We start from the raw sequence: 26,142 nt of genomic DNA, 5'->3' as shown, positions 1-26,142 counted from the left end.
TGATGCCAAGACAGCAGGTTGATGTGACGACGAAGCGTTAAAAGGAGGAAGCAGTCGTTGGACAACAGGCTTAGCAGAGGATGGTTTCGATCCATCGACCTCTGGGTTATGGGCCCAGCACGCTTCCGCTGCGCCACTCTGCTTTACATTCACTGAATGGGATTTGAAGACACGTATCCATTAGGCCACTGGTACTATGTAACACAGATGACTACAGTCACCGAATATGCACCTATAGGTTGAATATTTAGAAATGATTTAGCATACACTGTTGGCACTGGTATTTGAGGCCACAACTCCATAAAGACCTGAGCCTAAATGCAGCGCCTTAGACTGCTCACCCACACACCCCCATTTTGTCTCCATTGATCATCATGTTTGATTGACAAAGGAGCATTTTCTTTCAAACTGACATAGAAACTATATTGTGTGGGATTTGCCATCAATCGGGACACATCATGAAATCGGCACGATTTCAAAACAGCAGGTTGATGTTGTGATGAGTAAGTGCTGAAATCAGGAAAAAATAAAATTGACATTACAGATAGCAGAGGATGGTTTCGATCCATCGACCTCTGGGTTATGGGCCCAGCACGCTCCCGCTGCGCCACTCTGCTCTGAGTTATGCAGGACGGAAATTGAATCCACAATCTCTAGATTAAGACATTATGCACAATGCATATAATTCATGTACAGATAGAATGCATTGTATAGTCAAGGAAAAGCTGAACTTAGACCTCCATTACAAGCAAATTGGTGAATCTTCAGAGATCAGTGACTAGCTCTCAGGCATCTGCAGAAGACACAGGCGTGTGAAAGCAAGGTTTGTAAACACATGTTTGTGGCAGTGGTGGGATTTGAACCCACGCCTCCAGAGAGACTGGAGCCTTAATCCAGCGCCTTAGACCACTCGGCCACACTACTTGTGTATGTTGTATATGGCTGATGCCTACTTGTTGCTCTTAACCTGAAGCAGGCGTAAAGATCAAAGTGGACATGTCCACAAGTGAGGAAATATGACATACCCAGAGTCAACGCGTTGTCTTGGAGTGTACAGCAGCTGTGTCTTTTCTCAAAATCAACACTAAAAATGGATAGTGTGATCAGAAGGAAACAGTTGGTAGACAATATGCTTAGCAGTGGAAGATCTTGATGGCAGAGTTCGATTCTATTTAGAAGGAACAGTTGGAGGACCACAGGCTTAGCAGAGGATGGATTCAGTCCATGGCCCTCTGGGTTAAGGGTGCAGCATGCTGAGATACATCCCAGATGGGATTTGAACCCACAATCCCTGGCTTAGGAGGCAAGCGCCTTATCCATTAGGCCACTGGGGCTAGATAGCTCAGAAAGCCACCGTTACGTAATAGCCACCTAGGCTGAATGCATAGAAATGAATGAACAGACAGCACTGGCAGTGGTGGGATTTGAACCCACGCCTCCATAGAGACTGGAGCCTAAATCCAGCGCCTTAGACCACTCGGCCACACTACCACACAAGAGCACATTTTGTGTCTCATTCATCTTCATGTCTATTTCACAAAGGCGAGTCGTTGTTGTTTTCTGACTACTTACAGCGGAAAACGTGTGGAAATACAGTGGACAATAGTGGACAGAATTACAGCTAAGTACGTGCAAGCACTGTTCTCTTCAGAAACTACATTGCGTGGGATTTGCCAGCATGATGAAATCGGCATGATGCCAAGACAGCAGGTTGATGTGACGACGAAGCGTTAAAAGGAGGAAGCAGTCGTTGGACAACAGGCTTAGCAGAGGATGGTTTCGATCCATCGACCTCTGGGTTATGGGCCCAGCACGCTTCCGCTGCGCCACTCTGCTTTACATTCACTGAATGGGATTTGAAGACACGTATCCATTAGGCCACTGGTACTATGTAACACAGATGACTACAGTCACCGAATATGCACCTATAGGTTGAATATTTAGAAATGATTTAGCATACACTGTTGGCACTGGTATTTGAGGCCACAACTCCATAAAGACCTGAGCCTAAATGCAGCGCCTTAGACTGCTCACCCACACACCCCCATTTTGTCTCCATTGATCATCATGTTTGATTGACAAAGGAGCATTTTCTTTCAAACTGACATAGAAACTATATTGTGTGGGATTTGCCATCAATCGGGACACATCATGAAATCGGCACGATTTCAAAACAGCAGGTTGATGTTGTGATGAGTAAGTGCTGAAATCAGGAAAAAATAAAATTGACATTACAGATAGCAGAGGATGGTTTCGATCCATCGACCTCTGGGTTATGGGCCCAGCACGCTCCCGCTGCGCCACTCTGCTCTGAGTTATGCAGGACGGAAATTGAATCCACAATCTCTAGATTAAGACATTATGCACAATGCATATAATTCATGTACAGATAGAATGCATTGTATAGTCAAGGAAAAGCTGAACTTAGACCTCCATTACAAGCAAATTGGTGAATCTTCAGAGATCAGTGACTAGCTCTCAGGCATCTGCAGAAGACACAGGCGTGTGAAAGCAAGGTTTGTAAACACATGTTTGTGGCAGTGGTGGGATTTGAACCCACGCCTCCAGAGAGACTGGAGCCTTAATCCAGCGCCTTAGACCACTCGGCCACACTACCTGTGTATGTTGTATATGGCTGATGCCTACTTGTTGCTCTTAACCTGAAGCAGGCGTAAAGATCAAAGTGGACATGTCCACAAGTGAGGAAATATGACATACCCAGAGTCAACGCGTTGTCTTGGAGTGTACAGCAGCTGTGTCTTTTCTCAAAATCAACACTAAAAATGGATAGTGTGATCAGAAGGAAACAGTTGGTAGACAATATGCTTAGCAGTGGAAGATCTTGATGGCAGAGTTCGATTCTATTTAGAAGGAACAGTTGGAGGACCACAGGCTTAGCAGAGGATGGATTCAGTCCATGGCCCTCTGGGTTAAGGGTGCAGCATGCTGAGATACATCCCAGATGGGATTTGAACCCACAATCCCTGGCTTAGGAGGCAAGCGCCTTATCCATTAGGCCACTGGGGATAGATACCTCAGAAAGCCACCGTTACGTAATAGCCACCTAGGCTGAATGCATAGAAATGAATGAACAGAAAGCACTGGCAGTGGTGGGATTTGAACCCACGCCTCCATAGAGACTGGAGCCTAAATCCAGCGCCTTAGACCACTCGGCCACACTACCACACAAGAGCACAATTTGTGTCTCATTCATCTTCATGTCTATTTCACAAAGGCGAGTCGTTGTTGTTTTCTGACTACTTACAGCGGAAAACGTGTGGAAATACAGTGGACAATAGTGGACAGAATTACAGCTAAGTACGTGCAAGCACTGTTCTCTTCAGAAACTACATTGCGTGGGATTTGCCAGCATGATGAAATCGGCATGATGCCAAGACAGCAGGTTGATGTGACGACGAAGCGTTAAAAGGAGGAAGCAGTCGTTGGACAACAGGCTTAGCAGAGGATGGTTTCGATCCATCGACCTCTGGGTTATGGGCCCAGCACGCTTCCGCTGCGCCACTCTGCTTTACATTCACTGAATGGGATTTGAAGACACGTATCCATTAGGCCACTGGTACTATGTAACACAGATGACTACAGTCACCGAATATGCACCTATAGGTTGAATATTTAGAAATGATTTAGCATACACTGTTGGCACTGGTATTTGAGGCCACAACTCCATAAAGACCTGAGCCTAAATGCAGCGCCTTAGACTGCTCACCCACACACCCCCATTTTGTCTCCATTGATCATCATGTTTGATTGACAAAGGAGCATTTTCTTTCAAACTGACATAGAAACTATATTGTGTGGGATTTGCCATCAATCGGGACACATCATGAAATCGGCACGATTTCAAAACAGCAGGTTGATGTTGTGATGAGTAAGTGCTGAAATCAGGAAAAAATAAAATTGACATTACAGATAGCAGAGGATGGTTTCGATCCATCAACCTCTGGGTTATGGGCCCAGCACGCTCCCGCTGCGCCACTCTGCTCTGAGTTATGCAGGACGGAAATTGAATCCACAATCTCTAGATTAAGACATTATGCACAATGCATATAATTCATGTACAGATAGAATGCATTGTATAGTCAAGGAAAAGCTGAACTTAGACCTCCATTACAAGCAAATTGGTGAATCTTCAGAGATCAGTGACTAGCTCTCAGGCATCTGCAGAAGACACAGGCGTGTGAAAGCAAGGTTTGTAAACACATGTTTGTGGCAGTGGTGGGATTTGAACCCACACCTCCAGAGAGACTGGAGCCTTAATCCAGCGCCTTAGACCACTCGGCCACACTACCTGTGTATGTTGTATATGGCTGATGCCTACTTGTTGCTCTTAACCTGAAGCAGGCGTAAAGATCAAAGTGGACATGTCCACAAGTGAGGAAATATGACATACCCAGAGTCAACGCGTTGTCTTGGAGTGTACAGCAGCTGTGTCTTTTCTCAAAATCAACACTAAAAATGGATAGTGTGATCAGAAGGAAACAGTTGGTAGACAATATGCTTAGCAGTGGAAGATCTTGATGGCAGAGTTCGATTCTATTTAGAAGGAACAGTTGGAGGACCACAGGCTTAGCAGAGGATGGATTCAGTCCATGGCCCTCTGGGTTAAGGGTGCAGCATGCTGAGATACATCCCAGATGGGATTTGAACCCACAATCCCTGGCTTAGGAGGCAAGCGCCTTATCCATTAGGCCACTGGGGCTAGATAGCTCAGAAAGCCACCGTTACGTAATAGCCACCTAGGCTGAATGCATAGAAATGAATGAACAGAAAGCACTGGCAGTGGTGGGATTTGAACCCACGCCTCCATAGAGACTGGAGCCTAAATCCAGCGCCTTAGACCACTCGGCCACACTACCACACAAGAGCACATTTTGTGTCTCATTCATCTTCATGTCTATTTCACAAAGGCGAGTCGTTGTTGTTTTCTGACTACTTACAGCGGAAAACGTGTGGAAATACAGTGGACAATAGTGGACAGAATTACAGCTAAGTACGTGCAAGCACTGTTCTCTTCAGAAACTACATTGCGTGGGATTTGCCAGCATGATGAAATCGGCATGATGCCAAGACAGCAGGTTGATGTGACGACGAAGCGTTAAAAGGAGGAAGCAGTCGTTGGACAACAGGCTTAGCAGAGGATGGTTTCGATCCATCGACCTCTGGGTTATGGGCCCAGCACGCTTCCGCTGCGCCACTCTGCTTTACATTCACTGAATGGGATTTGAAGACACGTATCCATTAGGCCACTGGTACTATGTAACACAGATGACTACAGTCACCGAATATGCACCTATAGGTTGAATATTTAGAAATGATTTAGCATACACTGTTGGCACTGGTATTTGAGGCCACAACTCCATAAAGACCTGAGCCTAAATGCAGCGCCTTAGACTGCTCACCCACACACCCCCATTTTGTCTCCATTGATCATCATGTTTGATTGACAAAGGAGCATTTTCTTTCAAACTGACATAGAAACTATATTGTGTGGGATTTGCCATCAATCGGGACACATCATGAAATCGGCACGATTTCAAAACAGCAGGTTGATGTTGTGATGAGTAAGTGCTGAAATCAGGAAAAAATAAAATTGACATTACAGATAGCAGAGGATGGTTTCGATCCATCGACCTCTGGGTTATGGGCCCAGCACGCTCCCGCTGCGCCACTCTGCTCTGAGTTATGCAGGACGGAAATTGAATCCACAATCTCTAGATTAAGACATTATGCACAATGCATATAATTCATGTACAGATAGAATGCATTGTATAGTCAAGGAAAAGCTGAACTTAGACCTCCATTACAAGCAAATTGGTGAATCTTCAGAGATCAGTGACTAGCTCTCAGGCATCTGCAGAAGACACAGGCGTGTGAAAGCAAGGTTTGTAAACACATGTTTGTGGCAGTGGTGGGATTTGAACCCACGCCTCCAGAGAGACTGGAGCCTTAATCCAGCGCCTTAGACCACTCGGCCACACTACCTGTGTATGTTGTATATGGCTGATGCCTACTTGTTGCTCTTAACCTGAAGCAGGCGTAAAGATCAAAGTGGACATGTCCACAAGTGAGGAAATATGACATACCCAGAGTCAACGCGTTGTCTTGGAGTGTACAGCAGCTGTGTCTTTTCTCAAAATCAACACTAAAAATGGATAGTGTGATCAGAAGGAAACAGTTGGTAGACAATATGCTTAGCAGTGGAAGATCTTGATGGCAGAGTTCGATTCTATTTAGAAGGAACAGTTGGAGGACCACAGGCTTAGCAGAGGATGGATTCAGTCCATGGCCCTCTGGGTTAAGGGTGCAGCATGCTGAGATACATCCCAGATGGGATTTGAACCCACAATCCCTGGCTTAGGAGGCAAGCGCCTTATCCATTAGGCCACTGGGGCTAGATACCTCAGAAAGCCACCGTTACGTAATAGCCACCTAGGCTGAATGCATAGAAATGAATGAACAGACAGCACTGGCAGTGGTGGGATTTGAACCAACGCCTCCATAGAGACTGGAGCCTAAATCCAGCGCCTTAGACCACTCGGCCACACTACCACACAAGAGCACATTTTGTGTCTCATTCATCTTCATGTCTATTTCACAAAGGCGAGTCGTTGTTGTTTTCTGACTACTTACAGCGGAAAACGTGTGGAAATACAGTGGACAATAGTGGACAGAATTACAGCTAAGTACGTGCAAGCACTGTTCTCTTCAGAAACTACATTGCGTGGGATTTGCCAGCATGATGAAATCGGCATGATGCCAAGACAGCAGGTTGATGTGACGACGAAGCGTTAAAAGGAGGAAGCAGTCGTTGGACAACAGGCTTAGCAGAGGATGGTTTCGATCCATCGACCTCTGGGTTATGGGCCCAGCACGCTTCCGCTGCGCCACTCTGCTTTACATTCACTGAATGGGATTTGAAGACACGTATCCATTAGGCCACTGGTACTATGTAACACAGATGACTACAGTCACCGAATATGCACCTATAGGTTGAATATTGAGAAATGATTTAGCATACACTGTTGGCACTGGTATTTGAGGCCACAACTCCATAAAGACCTGAGCCTAAATGCAGCGCGTTAGACTGCTCACCCACACACCCCCATTTTGTGTCCATTGATCATCATGTTTGATTGACAAAGGAGCATTTTCTTTCAAACTGACATAGAAACTATATTGTGTGGGATTTGCCATCAATCGGGACACATCATGAAATCGGCACGATTTCAAAACAGCAGGTTGATGTTGTGATGAGTAAGTGCTGAAATCAGGAAAAAATAAAATTGACATTACAGATAGCAGAGGATGGTTTCGATCCATCGACCTCTGGGTTATGGGCCCAGCACGCTCCCGCTGCGCCACTCTGCTCTGAGTTATGCAGGACGGAAATTGAATCCACAATCTCTAGATTAAGACATTATGCACAATGCATATAATTCATGTACAGATAGAATGCATTGTATAGTCAAGGAAAAGCTGAACTTAGACCTCCATTACAAGCAAATTGGTGAATCTTCAGAGATCAGTGACTAGCTCTCAGGCATCTGCAGAAGACACAGGCGTGTGAAAGCAAGGTTTGTAAACACATGTTTGTGGCAGTGGTGGGATTTGAACCCACGCCTCCAGAGAGACTGGAGCCTTAATCCAGCGCCTTAGACCACTCGGCCACACTACCTGTGTATGTTGTATATGGCTGATGCCTACTTGTTGCTCTTAACCTGAAGCAGGCGTAAAGATCAAAGTGGACATGTCCACAAGTGAGGAAATATGACATACCCAGAGTCAACGCGTTGTCTTGGAGTGTACAGCAGCTGTGTCTTTTCTCAAAATCAACACTAAAAATGGATAGTGTGATCAGAAGGAAACAGTTGGTAGACAATATGCTTAGCAGTGGAAGATCTTGATGGCAGAGTTCGATTCTATTTAGAAGGAACAGTTGGAGGACCACAGGCTTAGCAGAGGATGGATTCAGTCCATGGCCCTCTGGGTTAAGGGTGCAGCATGCTGAGATACATCCCAGATGGGATTTGAACCCACAATCCCTGGTTTAGGAGGCAAGCGCCTTATCCATTAGGCCACTGGGGCTAGATAGCTCAGAAAGCCACCGTTACGTAATAGCCACCTAGGCTGAATGCATAGAAATGAATGAACAGAAAGCACTGGCAGTGGTGGGATTTGAACCCACGCCTCCATAGAGACTGGAGCCTAAATCCAGCGCCTTAGACCACTCGGCCACACTACCACACAAGAGCACATTTTGTGTCTCATTCATCTTCATGTCTATTTCACAAAGGCGAGTCGTTGTTGTTTTCTGACTACTTACAGCGGAAAACGTGTGGAAATACAGTGGACAATAGTGGACAGAATTACAGCTAAGTACGTGCAAGCACTGTTCTCTTCAGAAACTACATTGCGTGGGATTTGCCAGCATGATGAAATCGGCATGATGCCAAGACAGCAGGTTGATGTGACGACGAAGCGTTAAAAGGAGGAAGCAGTCGTTGGACAACAGGCTTAGCAGAGGATGGTTTCGATCCATCGACCTCTGGGTTATGGGCCCAGCACGCTTCCGCTGCGCCACTCTGCTTTACATTCACTGAATGGGATTTGAAGACACGTATCCATTAGGCCACTGGTACTATGTAACACAGATGACTACAGTCACCGAATATGCACCTATAGGTTGAATATTTAGAAATGATTTAGCATACACTGTTGGCACTGGTATTTGAGGCCACAACTCCATAAAGACCTGAGCCTAAATGCAGCGCCTTAGACTGCTCACCCACACACCCCCATTTTGTGTCCATTGATCATCATGTTTGATTGACAAAGGAGCATTTTCTTTCAAACTGACATAGAAACTATATTGTGTGGGATTTGCCATCAATCGGGACACATCATGAAATCGGCACGATTTCAAAACAGCAGGTTGATGTTGTGATGAGTAAGTGCTGAAATCAGGAAAAAATAAAATTGACATTACAGATAGCAGAGGATGGTTTCGATCCATCGACCTCTGGGTTATGGGCCCAGCACGCTCCCGCTGCGCCACTCTGCTCTGAGTTATGCAGGACGGAAATTGAATCCACAATCTCTAGATTAAGACATTATGCACAATGCATATAATTCATGTACAGATAGAATGCATTGTATAGTCAAGGAAAAGCTGAACTTAGACCTCCATTACAAGCAAATTGGTGAATCTTCAGAGATCAGTGACTAGCTCTCAGGCATCTGCAGAAGACACAGGCGTGTGAAAGCAAGGTTTGTAAACACATGTTTGTGGCAGTGGTGGGATTTGAACCCACGCCTCCAGAGAGACTGGAGCCTTAATCCAGCGCCTTAGACCACTCGGCCACACTACCTGTGTATGTTGTATATGGCTGATGCCTACTTGTTGCTCTTAACCTGAAGCAGGCGTAAAGATCAAAGTGGACATGTCCACAAGTGAGGAAATATGACATACCCAGAGTCAACGCGTTGTCTTGGAGTGTACAGCAGCTGTGTCTTTTCTCAAAATCAACACTAAAAATGGATAGTGTGATCAGAAGGAAACAGTTGGTAGACAATATGCTTAGCAGTGGAAGATCTTGATGGCAGAGTTCGATTCTATTTAGAAGGAACAGTTGGAGGACCACAGGCTTAGCAGAGGATGGATTCAGTCCATGGCCCTCTGGGTTAAGGGTGCAGCATGCTGAGATACATCCCAGATGGGATTTGAACCCACAATCCCTGGCTTAGGAGGCAAGCGCCTTATCCATTAGGCCACTGGGGCTAGATAGCTCAGAAAGCCACCGTTACGTAATAGCCACCTAGGCTGAATGCATAGAAATGAATGAACAGAAAGCACTGGCAGTGGTGGGATTTGAACCCACGCCTCCATAGAGACTGGAGCCTAAATCCAGCGCCTTAGACCACTCGGCCACACTACCACACAAGAGCACATTTTGTGTCTCATTCATCTTCATGTCTATTTCACAAAGGCGAGTCGTTGTTGTTTTCTGACTACTTACAGCGGAAAACGTGTGGAAATACAGTGGACAATAGTGGACAGAATTACAGCTAAGTACGTGCAAGCACTGTTCTCTTCAGAAACTACATTGCGTGGGATTTGCCAGCATGATGAAATCGGCATGATGCCAAGACAGCAGGTTGATGTGACGACGAAGCGTTAAAAGGAGGAAGCAGTCGTTGGACAACAGGCTTAGCAGAGGATGGTTTCGATCCATCGACCTCTGGGTTATGGGCCCAGCACGCTTCCGCTGCGCCACTCTGCTTTACATTCACTGAATGGGATTTGAAGACACGTATCCATTAGGCCACTGGTACTATGTAACACAGATGACTACAGTCACCGAATATGCACCTATAGGTTGAATATTTAGAAATGATTTAGCATACACTGTTGGCACTGGTATTTGAGGCCACAACTCCATAAAGACCTGAGCCTAAATGCAGCGCCTTAGACTGCTCACCCACACACCCCCATTTTGTCTCCATTGATCATCATGTTTGATTGACAAAGGAGCATTTTCTTTCAAACTGACATAGAAACTATATTGTGTGGGATTTGCCATCAATCGGGACACATCATGAAATCGGCACGATTTCAAAACAGCAGGTTGATGTTGTGATGAGTAAGTGCTGAAATCAGGAAAAAATAAAATTGACATTACAGATAGCAGAGGATGGTTTCGATCCATCGACCTCTGGGTTATGGGCCCAGCACGCTCCCGCTGCGCCACTCTGCTCTGAGTTATGCAGGACGGAAATTGAATCCACAATCTCTAGATTAAGACATTATGCACAATGCATATAATTCATGTACAGATAGAATGCATTGTATAGTCAAGGAAAAGCTGAACTTAGACCTCCATTACAAGCAAATTGGTGAATCTTCAGAGATCAGTGACTAGCTCTCAGGCATCTGCAGAAGACACAGGCGTGTGAAAGCAAGGTTTGTAAACACATGTTTGTGGCAGTGGTGGGATTTGAACCCACGCCTCCAGAGAGACTGGAGCCTTAATCCAGCGCCTTAGACCACTCGGCCACACTACCTGTGTATGTTGTATATGGCTGATGCCTACTTGTTGCTCTTAACCTGAAGCAGGCGTAAAGATCAAAGTGGACATGTCCACAAGTGAGGAAATATGACATACCCAGAGTCAACGCGTTGTCTTGGAGTGTACAGCAGCTGTGTCTTTTCTCAAAATCAACACTAAAAATGGATAGTGTGATCAGAAGGAAACAGTTGGTAGACAATATGCTTAGCAGTGGAAGATCTTGATGGCAGAGTTCAATTCTATTTAGAAGGAACAGTTGGAGGACCACAGGCTTAGCAGAGGATGGATTCAGTCCATGGCCCTCTGGGTTAAGGGTGCAGCATGCTGAGATACATCCCAGATGGGATTTGAACCCACAATCCCTGGCTTAGGAGGCAAGCGCCTTATCCATTAGGCCACTGGGGCTAGATAGCTCAGAAAGCCACCGTTACGTAATAGCCACCTAGGCTGAATGCATAGAAATGAATGAACAGAAAGCACTGGCAGTGGTGGGATTTGAACCCACGCCTCCATAGAGACTGGAGCCTAAATCCAGCGCCTTAGACCACTCGGCCACACTACCACACAAGAGCACATTTTGTGTCTCATTCATCTTCATGTCTATTTCACAAAGGCGAGTCGTTGTTGTTTTCTGACTACTTACAGCGGAAAACGTGTGGAAATACAGTGGACAATAGTGGACAGAATTACAGCTAAGTACGTGCAAGCACTGTTCTCTTCAGAAACTACATTGCGTGGGATTTGCCAGCATGATGAAATCGGCATGATGCCAAGACAGCAGGTTGATGTGACGACGAAGCGTTAAAAGGAGGAAGCAGTCGTTGGACAACAGGCTTAGCAGAGGATGGTTTCGATCCATCGACCTCTGGGTTATGGGCCCAGCACGCGTCCGCTGCGCCACTCTGCTTTACATTCACTGAATGGGATTTGAAGACACGTATCCATTAGGCCACTGGTACTATGTAACACAGATGACTACAGTCACCGAATATGCACCTATAGGTTGAATATTGAGAAATGATTTAGCATACACTGTTGGCACTGGTATTTGAGGCCACAACTCCATAAAGACCTGAGCCTAAATGCAGCGCGTTAGACTGCTCACCCACACACCCCCATTTTGTGTCCATTGATCATCATGTTTGATTGACAAAGGAGCATTTTCTTTCAAACTGACATAGAAACTATATTGTGTGGGATTTGCCATCAATCGGGACACATCATGAAATCGGCACGATTTCAAAACAGCAGGTTGATGTTGTGATGAGTAAGTGCTGAAATCAGGAAAAAATAAAATTGACATTACAGATAGCAGAGGATGGTTTCGATCCATCGACCTCTGGGTTATGGGCCCAGCACGCTCCCGCTGCGCCACTCTGCTCTGAGTTATGCAGGACGGAAATTGAATCCACAATCTCTAGATTAAGACATTATGCACAATGCATATAATTCATGTACAGATAGAATGCATTGTATAGTCAAGGAAAAGCTGAACTTAGACCTCCATTACAAGCAAATTGGTGAATCTTCAGAGATCAGTGACTAGCTCTCAGGCATCTGCAGAAGACACAGGCGTGTGAAAGCAAGGTTTGTAAACACATGTTTGTGGCAGTGGTGGGATTTGAACCCACGCCTCCAGAGAGACTGGAGCCTTAATCCAGCGCCTTAGACCACTCGGCCACACTACCTGTGTATGTTGTATATGGCTGATGCCTACTTGTTGCTCTTAACCTGAAGCAGGCGTAAAGATCAAAGTGGACATGTCCACAAGTGAGGAAATATGACATACCCAGAGTCAACGCGTTGTCTTGGAGTGTACAGCAGCTGTGTCTTTTCTCAAAATCAACACTAAAAATGGATAGTGTGATCAGAAGGAAACAGTTGGTAGACAATATGCTTAGCAGTGGAAGATCTTGATGGCAGAGTTCGATTCTATTTAGAAGGAACAGTTGGAGGACCACAGGCTTAGCAGAGGATGGATTCAGTCCATGGCCCTCTGGGTTAAGGGTGCAGCATGCTGAGATACATCCCAGATGGGATTTGAACCCACAATCCCTGGTTTAGGAGGCAAGCGCCTTATCCATTAGGCCACTGGGGCTAGATAGCTCAGAAAGCCACCGTTACGTAATAGCCACCTAGGCTGAATGCATAGAAATGAATGAACAGAAAGCACTGGCAGTGGTGGGATTTGAACCCACGCCTCCATAGAGACTGGAGCCTAAATCCAGCGCCTTAGACCACTCGGCCACACTACCACACAAGAGCACATTTTGTGTCTCATTCATCTTCATGTCTATTTCACAAAGGCGAGTCGTTGTTGTTTTCTGACTACTTACAGCGGAAAACGTGTGGAAATACAGTGGACAATAGTGGACAGAATTACAGCTAAGTACGTGCAAGCACTGTTCTCTTCAGAAACTACATTGCGTGGGATTTGCCAGCATGATGAAATCGGCATGATGCCAAGACAGCAGGTTGATGTGACGACGAAGCGTTAAAAGGAGGAAGCAGTCGTTGGACAACAGGCTTAGCAGAGGATGGTTTCGATCCATCGACCTCTGGGTTATGGGCCCAGCACGCTTCCGCTGCGCCACTCTGCTTTACATTCACTGAATGGGATTTGAAGACACGTATCCATTAGGCCACTGGTACTATGTAACACAGATGACTACAGTCACCGAATATGCACCTATAGGTTGAATATTTAGAAATGATTTAGCATACACTGTTGGCACTGGTATTTGAGGCCACAACTCCATAAAGACCTGAGCCTAAATGCAGCGCCTTAGACTGCTCACCCACACACCCCCATTTTGTGTCCATTGATCATCATGTTTGATTGACAAAGGAGCATTTTCTTTCAAACTGACATAGAAACTATATTGTGTGGGATTTGCCATCAATCGGGACACATCATGAAATCGGCACGATTTCAAAACAGCAGGTTGATGTTGTGATGAGTAAGTGCTGAAATCAGGAAAAAATAAAATTGACATTACAGATAGCAGAGGATGGTTTCGATCCATCGACCTCTGGGTTATGGGCCCAGCACGCTCCCGCTGCGCCACTCTGCTCTGAGTTATGCAGGACGGAAATTGAATCCACAATCTCTAGATTAAGACATTATGCACAATGCATATAATTCATGTACAGATAGAATGCATTGTATAGTCAAGGAAAAGCTGAACTTAGACCTCCATTACAAGCAAATTGGTGAATCTTCAGAGATCAGTGACTAGCTCTCAGGCATCTGCAGAAGACACAGGCGTGTGAAAGCAAGGTTTGTAAACACATGTTTGTGGCAGTGGTGGGATTTGAACCCACGCCTCCAGAGAGACTGGAGCCTTAATCCAGCGCCTTAGACCACTCGGCCACACTACCTGTGTATGTTGTATATGGCTGATGCCTACTTGTTGCTCTTAACCTGAAGCAGGCGTAAAGATCAAAGTGGACATGTCCACAAGTGAGGAAATATGACATACCCAGAGTCAACGCGTTGTCTTGGAGTGTACAGCAGCTGTGTCTTTTCTCAAAATCAACACTAAAAATGGATAGTGTGATCAGAAGGAAACAGTTGGTAGACAATATGCTTAGCAGTGGAAGATCTTGATGGCAGAGTTCGATTCTATTTAGAAGGAACAGTTGGAGGACCACAGGCTTAGCAGAGGATGGATTCAGTCCATGGCCCTCTGGGTTAAGGGTGCAGCATGCTGAGATACATCCCAGATGGGATTTGAACCCACAATCCCTGGCTTAGGAGGCAAGCGCCTTATCCATTAGGCCACTGGGGCTAGATAGCTCAGAAAGCCACCGTTACGTAATAGCCACCTAGGCTGAATGCATAGAAATGAATGAACAGAAAGCACTGGCAGTGGTGGGATTTGAACCCACGCCTCCATAGAGACTGGAGCCTAAATCCAGCGCCTTAGACCACTCGGCCACACTACCACACAAGAGCACATTTTGTGTCTCATTCATCTTCATGTCTATTTCACAAAGGCGAGTCGTTGTTGTTTTCTGACTACTTACAGCGGAAAACGTGTGGAAATACAGTGGACAATAGTGGACAGAATTACAGCTAAGTACGTGCAAGCACTGTTCTCTTCAGAAACTACATTGCGTGGGATTTGCCAGCATGATGAAATCGGCATGATGCCAAGACAGCAGGTTGATGTGACGACGAAGCGTTAAAAGGAGGAAGCAGTCGTTGGACAACAGGCTTAGCAGAGGATGGTTTCGATCCATCGACCTCTGGGTTATGGGCCCAGCACGCTTCCGCTGCGCCACTCTGCTTTACATTCACTGAATGGGATTTGAAGACACGTATCCATTAGGCCACTGGTACTATGTAACACAGATGACTACAGTCACCGAATATGCACCTATAGGTTGAATATTTAGAAATGATTTAGCATACACTGTTGGCACTGGTATTTGAGGCCACAACTCCATAAAGACCTGAGCCTAAATGCAGCGCCTTAGACTGCTCACCCACACACCCCCATTTTGTGTCCATTGATCATCATGTTTGATTGACAAAGGAGCATTTTCTTTCAAACTGACATAGAAACTATATTGTGTGGGATTTGCCATCAATCGGGACACATCATGAAATCGGCACGATTTCAAAACAGCAGGTTGATGTTGTGATGAGTAAGTGCTGAAATCAGGAAAAAATAAAATTGACATTACAGATAGCAGAGGATGGTTTCGATCCATCGACCTCTGGGTTATGGGCCCAGCACGCTCCCGCTGCGCCACTCTGCTCTGAGTTATGCAGGACGGAAATTGAATCCACAATCTCTAGATTAAGACATTATGCACAATGCATATAATTCATGTACAGATAGAATGCATTGTATAGTCAAGGAAAAGCTGAACTTAGACCTCCATTACAAGCAAATTGGTGAATCTTCAGAGATCAGTGACTAGCTCTCAGGCATCTGCAGAAGACACAGGCGTGTGAAAGCAAGGTTTGTAAACACATGTTTGTGGCAGTGGTGGGATTTGAACCCACGCCTCCAGAGAGACTGGAGCCTTAATCCAGCGCCTTAGACCACTCGGCCACACTACCTGTGTATGTTGTATATGGCTGATGCCTACTTGTTGCTCTTAACCTGAAGCAGGCGTAAAGATCAAAGTGGACATGTCCACAAGTGAGGAAATATGACATACCCAGAGTCAACGCGTTGTCTTGGAGTGTACAGCAGCTGTGTCTTTTCTCAAAATCAACACTAAAAATGGATAGTGTGATCAGAAGGAAACAGTTGGTAGACAATATGCTTAGCAGTGGAAGATCTTGATGGCAGAGTTCGATTCTATTTAGAAGGAACAGTTGGAGGACCACAGGCTTAGCAGAGGATGGATTCAGTCCATGGCCCTCTGGGTTAAGGGTGCAGCATGCTGAGATACATCCCAGATGGGATTTGAACCCACAATCCCTGGTTTAGGAGGCAAGCGCCTTATCCATTAGGCCACTGGGGCTAGATAGCTCAGAAAGCCACCGTTACGTAATAGCCACCTAGGCTGAATGCATAGAAATGAATGAACAGAAAGCACTGGCAGTGGTGGGATTTGAACCCACGCCTCCATAGAGACTGGAGCCTAAATCCAGCGCCTTAGACCACTCGGCCACACTACCACACAAGAGCACATTTTGTGTCTCATTCATCTTCATGTCTATTTCACAAAGGCGAGTCGTTGTTGTTTTCTGACTACTTACAGCGGAAAACGTGTGGAAATACAGTGGACAATAGTGGACAGAATTACAGCTAAGTACGTGCAAGCACTGTTCTCTTCAGAAACTACATTGCGTGGGATTTGCCAGCATGATGAAATCGGCATGATGCCAAGACAGCAGGTTGATGTGACGACGAAGCGTTAAAAGGAGGAAGCAGTCGTTGGACAACAGGCTTAGCAGAGGATGGTTTCGATCCATCGACCTCTGGGTTATGGGCCCAGCACGCTTCCGCTGCGCCACTCTGCTTTACATTCACTGAATGGGATTTGAAGACACGTATCCATTAGGCCACTGGTACTATGTAACACAGATGACTACAGTCACCGAATATGCACCTATAGGTTGAATATTTAGAAATGATTTAGCATACACTGTTGGCACTGGTATTTGAGGCCACAACTCCATAAAGACCTGAGCCTAAATGCAGCGCCTTAGACTGCTCACCCACACACCCCCATTTTGTGTCCATTGATCATCATGTTTGATTGACAAAGGAGCATTTTCTTTCAAACTGACATAGAAACTATATTGTGTGGGATTTGCCATCAATCGGGACACATCATGAAATCGGCACGATTTCAAAACAGCAGGTTGATGTTGTGATGAGTAAGTGCTGAAATCAGGAAAAAATAAAATTGACATTACAGATAGCAGAGGATGGTTTCGATCCATCGACCTCTGGGTTATGGGCCCAGCACGCTCCCGCTGCGCCACTCTGCTCTGAGTTATGCAGGACGGAAATTGAATCCACAATCTCTAGATTAAGACATTATGCACAATGCATATAATTCATGTACAGATAGAATGCATTGTATAGTCAAGGAAAAGCTGAACTTAGACCTCCATTACAAGCAAATTGGTGAATCTTCAGAGATCAGTGACTAGCTCTCAGGCATCTGCAGAAGACACAGGCGTGTGAAAGCAAGGTTTGTAAACACATGTTTGTGGCAGTGGTGGGATTTGAACCCACGCCTCCAGAGAGACTGGAGCCTTAATCCAGCGCCTTAGACCACTCGGCCACACTACCTGTGTATGTTGTATATGGCTGATGCCTACTTGTTGCTCTTAACCTGAAGCAGGCGTAAAGATCAAAGTGGACATGTCCACAAGTGAGGAAATATGACATACCCAGAGTCAACGCGTTGTCTTGGAGTGTACAGCAGCTGTGTCTTTTCTCAAAATCAACACTAAAAATGGATAGTGTGATCAGAAGGAAACAGTTGGTAGACAATATGCTTAGCAGTGGAAGATCTTGATGGCAGAGTTCGATTCTATTTAGAAGGAACAGTTGGAGGACCACAGGCTTAGCAGAGGATGGATTCAGTCCATGGCCCTCTGGGTTAAGGGTGCAGCATGCTGAGATACATCCCAGATGGGATTTGAACCCACAATCCCTGGCTTAGGAGGCAAGCGCCTTATCCATTAGGCCACTGGGGCTAGATAGCTCAGAAAGCCACCGTTACGTAATAGCCACCTAGGCTGAATGCATAGAAATGAATGAACAGAAAGCACTGGCAGTGGTGGGATTTGAACCCACGCCTCCATAGAGACTGGAGCCTAAATCCAGCGCCTTAGACCACTCGGCCACACTACCACACAAGAGCACATTTTGTGTCTCATTCATCTTCATGTCTATTTCACAAAGGCGAGTCGTTGTTGTTTTCTGACTACTTACAGCGGAAAACGTGTGGAAATACAGTGGACAATAGTGGACAGAATTACAGCTAAGTACGTGCAAGCACTGTTCTCTTCAGAAACTACATTGCGTGGGATTTGCCAGCATGATGAAATCGGCATGATGCCAAGACAGCAGGTTGATGTGACGACGAAGCGTTAAAAGGAGGAAGCAGTCGTTGGACAACAGGCTTAGCAGAGGATGGTTTCGATCCATCGACCTCTGGGTTATGGGCCCAGCACGCTTCCGCTGCGCCACTCTGCTTTACATTCACTGAATGGGATTTGAAGACACGTATCCATTAGGCCACTGGTACTATGTAACACAGATGACTACAGTCACCGAATATGCACCTATAGGTTGAATATTTAGAAATGATTTAGCATACACTGTTGGCACTGGTATTTGAGGCCACAACTCCATAAAGACCTGAGCCTAAATGCAGCGCCTTAGACTGCTCACCCACACACCCCCATTTTGTGTCCATTGATCATCATGTTTGATTGACAAAGGAGCATTTTCTTTCAAACTGACATAGAAACTATATTGTGTGGGATTTGCCATCAATCGGGACACATCATGAAATCGGCACGATTTCAAAACAGCAGGTTGATGTTGTGATGAGTAAGTGCTGAAATCAGGAAAAAATAAAATTGACATTACAGATAGCAGAGGATGGTTTCGATCCATCGACCTCTGGGTTATGGGCCCAGCACGCTCCCGCTGCGCCACTCTGCTCTGAGTTATGCAGGACGGAAATTGAATCCACAATCTCTAGATTAAGACATTATGCACAATGCATATAATTCATGTACAGATAGAATGCATTGTATAGTCAAGGAAAAGCTGAACTTAGACCTCCATTACAAGCAAATTGGTGAATCTTCAGAGATCAGTGACTAGCTCTCAGGCATCTGCAGAAGACACAGGCGTGTGAAAGCAAGGTTTGTAAACACATGTTTGTGGCAGTGGTGGGATTTGAACCCACGCCTCCAGAGAGACTGGAGCCTTAATCCAGCGCCTTAGACCACTCGGCCACACTACCTGTGTATGTTGTATATGGCTGATGCCTACTTGTTGCTCTTAACCTGAAGCAGGCGTAAAGATCAAAGTGGACATGTCCACAAGTGAGGAAATATGACATACCCAGAGTCAACGCGTTGTCTTGGAGTGTACAGCAGCTGTGTCTTTTCTCAAAATCAACACTAAAAATGGATAGTGTGATCAGAAGGAAACAGTTGGTAGACAATATGCTTAGCAGTGGAAGATCTTGATGGCAGAGTTCGATTCTATTTAGAAGGAACAGTTGGAGGACCACAGGCTTAGCAGAGGATGGATTCAGTCCATGGCCCTCTGGGTTAAGGGTGCAGCATGCTGAGATACATCCCAGATGGGATTTGAACCCACAATCCCTGGCTTAGGAGGCAAGCGCCTTATCCATTAGGCCACTGGGGCTAGATAGCTCAGAAAGCCACCGTTACGTAATAGCCACCTAGGCTGAATGCATAGAAATGAATGAACAGAAAGCACTGGCAGTGGTGGGATTTGAACCCACGCCTCCATAGAGACTGGAGCCTAAATCCAGCGCCTTAGACCACTCGGCCACACTACCACACAAGAGCACATTTTGTGTCTCATTCATCTTCATGTCTATTTCACAAAGGCGAGTCGTTGTTGTTTTCTGACTACTTACAGCGGAAAACGTGTGGAAATACAGTGGACAATAGTGGACAGAATTACAGCTAAGTACGTGCAAGCACTGTTCTCTTCAGAAACTACATTGCGTGGGATTTGCCAGCATGATGAAATCGGCATGATGCCAAGACAGCAGGTTGATGTGACGACGAAGCGTTAAAAGGAGGAAGCAGTCGTTGGACAACAGGCTTAGCAGAGGATGGTTTCGATCCATCGACCTCTGGGTTATGGGCCCAGCACGCTTCCGCTGCGCCACTCTGCTTTACATTCACTGAATGGGATTTGAAGACACGTATCCATTAGGCCACTGGTACTATGTAACACAGATGACTACAGTCACCGAATATGCACCTATAGGTTGAATATTTAGAAATGATTTAGCATACACTGTTGGCACTGGTATTTGAGGCCACAACTCCATAAAGACCTGAGCCTAAATGCAGCGCCTTAGACTGCTCACCCACACACCCCCATTTTGTGTCCATTGATCATCATGTTTGATTGACAAAGGAGCATTTTCTTTCAAACTGACATAGAAACTATATTGTGTGGGATTTGCCATCAATCGGGACACATCATGAAATCGGCACGATTTCAAAACAGCAGGTTGATGTTGTGATGAGTAAGTGCTGAAATCAGGAAAAAATAAAATTGACATTACAGATAGCAGAGGATGGTTTCGATCCATCGACCTCTGGGTTATGGGCCCAGCACGCTCCCGCTGCGCCACTCTGCTCTGAGTTATGCAGGACGGAAATTGAATCCACAATCTCTAGATTAAGACATTATGCACAATGCATATAATTCATGTACAGATAGAATGCATTGTATAGTCAAGGAAAAGCTGAACTTAGACCTCCATTACAAGCAAATTGGTGAATCTTCAGAGATCAGTGACTAGCTCTCAGGCATCTGCAGAAGACACAGGCGTGTGAAAGCAAGGTTTGTAAACACATGTTTGTGGCAGTGGTGGGATTTGAACCCACGCCTCCAGAGAGACTGGAGCCTTAATCCAGCGCCTTAGACCACTCGGCCACACTACCTGTGTATGTTGTATATGGCTGATGCCTACTTGTTGCTCTTAACCTGAAGCAGGCGTAAAGATCAAAGTGGACATGTCCACAAGTGAGGAAATATGACATACCCAGAGTCAACGCGTTGTCTTGGAGTGTACAGCAGCTGTGTCTTTTCTCAAAATCAACACTAAAAATGGATAGTGTGATCAGAAGGAAACAGTTGGTAGACAATATGCTTAGCAGTGGAAGATCTTGATGGCAGAGTTCGATTCTATTTAGAAGGAACAGTTGGAGGACCACAGGCTTAGCAGAGGATGGATTCAGTCCATGGCCCTCTGGGTTAAGGGTGCAGCATGCTGAGATACATCCCAGATGGGATTTGAACCCACAATCCCTGGCTTAGGAGGCAAGCGCCTTATCCATTAGGCCACTGGGGCTAGATAGCTCAGAAAGCCACCGTTACGTAATAGCCACCTAGGCTGAATGCATAGAAATGAATGAACAGAAAGCACTGGCAGTGGTGGGATTTGAACCCACGCCTCCATAGAGACTGGAGCCTAAATCCAGCGCCTTAGACCACTCGGCCACACTACCACACAAGAGCACATTTTGTGTCTCATTCATCTTCATGTCTATTTCACAAAGGCGAGTCGTTGTTGTTTTCTGACTACTTACAGCGGAAAACGTGTGGAAATACAGTGGACAATAGTGGACAGAATTACAGCTAAGTACGTGCAAGCACTGTTCTCTTCAGAAACTACATTGCGTGGGATTTGCCAGCATGATGAAATCGGCATGATGCCAAGACAGCAGGTTGATGTGACGACGAAGCGTTAAAAGGAGGAAGCAGTCGTTGGACAACAGGCTTAGCAGAGGATGGTTTCGATCCATCGACCTCTGGGTTATGGGCCCAGCACGCTTCCGCTGCGCCACTCTGCTTTACATTCACTGAATGGGATTTGAAGACACGTATCCATTAGGCCACTGGTACTATGTAACACAGATGACTACAGTCACCGAATATGCACCTATAGGTTGAATATTTAGAAATGATTTAGCATACACTGTTGGCACTGGTATTTGAGGCCACAACTCCATAAAGACCTGAGCCTAAATGCAGCGCCTTAGACTGCTCACCCACACACCCCCATTTTGTCTCCATTGATCATCATGTTTGATTGACAAAGGAGCATTTTCTTTCAAACTGACATAGAAACTATATTGTGTGGGATTTGCCATCAATCGGGACACATCATGAAATCGGCACGATTTCAAAACAGCAGGTTGATGTTGTGATGAGTAAGTGCTGAAATCAGGAAAAAATAAAATTGACATTACAGATAGCAGAGGATGGTTTCGATCCATCGACCTCTGGGTTATGGGCCCAGCACGCTCCCGCTGCGCCACTCTGCTCTGAGTTATGCAGGACGGAAATTGAATCCACAATCTCTAGATTAAGACATTATGCACAATGCATATAATTCATGTACAGATAGAATGCATTGTATAGTCAAGGAAAAGCTGAACTTAGACCTCCATTACAAGCAAATTGGTGAATCTTCAGAGATCAGTGACTAGCTCTCAGGCATCTGCAGAAGACACAGGCGTGTGAAAGCAAGGTTTGTAAACACATGTTTGTGGCAGTGGTGGGATTTGAACCCACGCCTCCAGAGAGACTGGAGCCTTAATCCAGCGCCTTAGACCACTCGGCCACACTACCTGTGTATGTTGTATATGGCTGATGCCTACTTGTTGCTCTTAACCTGAAGCAGGCGTAAAGATCAAAGTGGACATGTCCACAAGTGAGGAAATATGACATACCCAGAGTCAACGCGTTGTCTTGGAGTGTACAGCAGCTGTGTCTTTTCTCAAAATCAACACTAAAAATGGATAGTGTGATCAGAAGGAAACAGTTGGTAGACAATATGCTTAGCAGTGGAAGATCTTGATGGCAGAGTTCGATTCTATTTAGAAGGAACAGTTGGAGGACCACAGGCTTAGCAGAGGATGGATTCAGTCCATGGCCCTCTGGGTTAAGGGTGCAGCATGCTGAGATACATCCCAGATGGGATTTGAACCCACAATCCCTGGCTTAGGAGGCAAGCGCCTTATCCATTAGGCCACTGGGGCTAGATAGCTCAGAAAGCCACCGTTACGTAATAGCCACCTAGGCTGAATGCATAGAAATGAATGAACAGAAAGCACTGGCAGTGGTGGGATTTGAACCCACGCCTCCATAGAGACTGGAGCCTAAATCCAGCGCCTTAGACCACTCGGCCACACTACCACACAAGAGCACATTTTGTGTCTCATTCATCTTCATGTCTATTTCACAAAGGCGAGTCGTTGTTGTTTTCTGACTACTTACAGCGGAAAACGTGTGGAAATACAGTGGACAATAGTGGACAGAATTACAGCTAAGTACGTGCAAGCACTGTTCTCTTCAGAAACTACATTGCGTGGGATTTGCCAGCATGATGAAATCGGCATGATGCCAAGACAGCAGGTTGATGTGACGACGAAGCGTTAAAAGGAGGAAGCAGTCGTTGGACAACAGGCTTAGCAGAGGATGGTTTCGATCCATCGACCTCTGGGTTATGGGCCCAGCACGCTTCCGCTGCGCCACTCTGCTTTACATTCACTGAATGGGATTTGAAGACACGTATCCATTAGGCCACTGGTACTATGTAACACAGATGACTACAGTCACCGAATATGCACCTATAGGTTGAATATTTAGAAATGATTTAGCATACACTGTTGGCACTGGTATTTGAGGCCACAACTCCATAAAGACCTGAGCCTAAATGCAGCGCCTTAGACTGCTCACCCACACACCCCCATTTTGTCTCCATTGATCATCATGTTTGATTGACAAAGGAGCATTTTCTTTCAAACTGACATAGAAACTATATTGTGTGGGATTTGCCATCAATCGGGACACATCATGAAATCGGCACGATTTCAAAACAGCAGGTTGATGTTGTGATGAGTAAGTGCTGAAATCAGGAAAAAATAAAATTGACATTACAGATAGCAGAGGATGGTTTCGATCCATCGACCTCTGGGTTATGGGCCCAGCACGCTCCCGCTGCGCCACTCTGCTCTGAGTTATGCAGGACGGAAATTGAATCCACAATCTCTAGATTAAGACATTATGCACAATGCATATAATTCATGTACAGATAGAATGCATTGTATAGTCAAGGAAAAGCTGAACTTAGACCTCCATTACAAGCAAATTGGTGAATCTTCAGAGATCAGTGACTAGCTCTCAGGCATCTGCAGAAGACACAGGCGTGTGAAAGCAAGGTTTGTAAACACATGTTTGTGGCAGTGGTGGGATTTGAACCCACGCCTCCAGAGAGACTGGAGCCTTAATCCAGCGCCTTAGACCACTCGGCCACACTACCTGTGTATGTTGTATATGGCTGATGCCTACTTGTTGCTCTTAACCTGAAGCAGGCGTAAAGATCAAAGTGGACATGTCCACAAGTGAGGAAATATGACATACCCAGAGTCAACGCGTTGTCTTGGAGTGTACAGCAGCTGTGTCTTTTCTCAAAATCAACACTAAAAATGGATAGTGTGATCAGAAGGAAACAGTTGGTAGACAATATGCTTAGCAGTGGAAGATCTTGATGGCAGAGTTCGATTCTATTTAGAAGGAACAGTTGGAGGACCACAGGCTTAGCAGAGGATGGATTCAGTCCATGGCCCTCTGGGTTAAGGGTGCAGCATGCTGAGATACATCCCAGATGGGATTTGAACCCACAATCCCTGGCTTAGGAGGCAAGCGCCTTATCCATTAGGCCACTGGGGCTAGATAGCTCAGAAAGCCACCGTTACGTAATAGCCACCTAGGCTGAATGCATAGAAATGAATGAACAGAAAGCACTGGCAGTGGTGGGATTTGAACCCACGCCTCCATAGAGACTGGAGCCTAAATCCAGCGCCTTAGACCACTCGGCCACACTACCACACAAGAGCACATTTTGTGTCTCATTCATCTTCATGTCTATTTCACAAAGGCGAGTCGTTGTTGTTTTCTGACTACTTACAGCGGAAAACGTGTGGAAATACAGTGGACAATAGTGGACAGAATTACAGCTAAGTACGTGCAAGCACTGTTCTCTTCAGAAACTACATTGCGTGGGATTTGCCAGCATGATGAAATCGGCATGATGCCAAGACAGCAGGTTGATGTGACGACGAAGCGTTAAAAGGAGGAAGCAGTCGTTGGACAACAGGCTTAGCAGAGGATGGTTTCGATCCATCGACCTCTGGGTTATGGGCCCAGCACGCTTCCGCTGCGCCACTCTGCTTTACATTCACTGAATGGGATTTGAAGACACGTATCCATTAGGCCACTGGTACTATGTAACACAGATGACTACAGTCACCGAATATGCACCTATAGGTTGAATATTTAGAAATGATTTAGCATACACTGTTGGCACTGGTATTTGAGGCCACAATTCCATAAAGACCTGAGCCTAAATGCAGCGCCTTAGACTGCTCACCCACACACCCCCATTTTGTCTCCATTGATCATCATGTTTGATTGACAAAGGAGCATTTTCTTTCAAACTGACATAGAAACTATATTGTGTGGGATTTGCCATCAATCGGGACACATCATGAAATCGGCACGATTTCAAAACAGCAGGTTGATGTTGTGATGAGTAAGTGCTGAAATCAGGAAAAAATAAAATTGACATTACAGATAGCAGAGGATGGTTTCGATCCATCGACCTCTGGGTTATGGGCCCAGCACGCTCCCGCTGCGCCACTCTGCTCTGAGTTATGCAGGACGGAAATTGAATCCACAATCTCTAGATTAAGACATTATGCACAATGCATATAATTCATGTACAGATAGAATGCATTGTATAGTCAAGGAAAAGCTGAACTTAGACCTCCATTACA

Source organism: Gymnoscopelus microlampas (assembly GCF_963454915.1).
Source record: "Gymnoscopelus microlampas genome assembly, chromosome: 7".
Taxonomy (NCBI): Eukaryota; Metazoa; Chordata; class Actinopteri; order Myctophiformes; family Myctophidae; genus Gymnoscopelus; species Gymnoscopelus microlampas.
Note: the sequence above shows the minus strand (reverse complement) of the source record.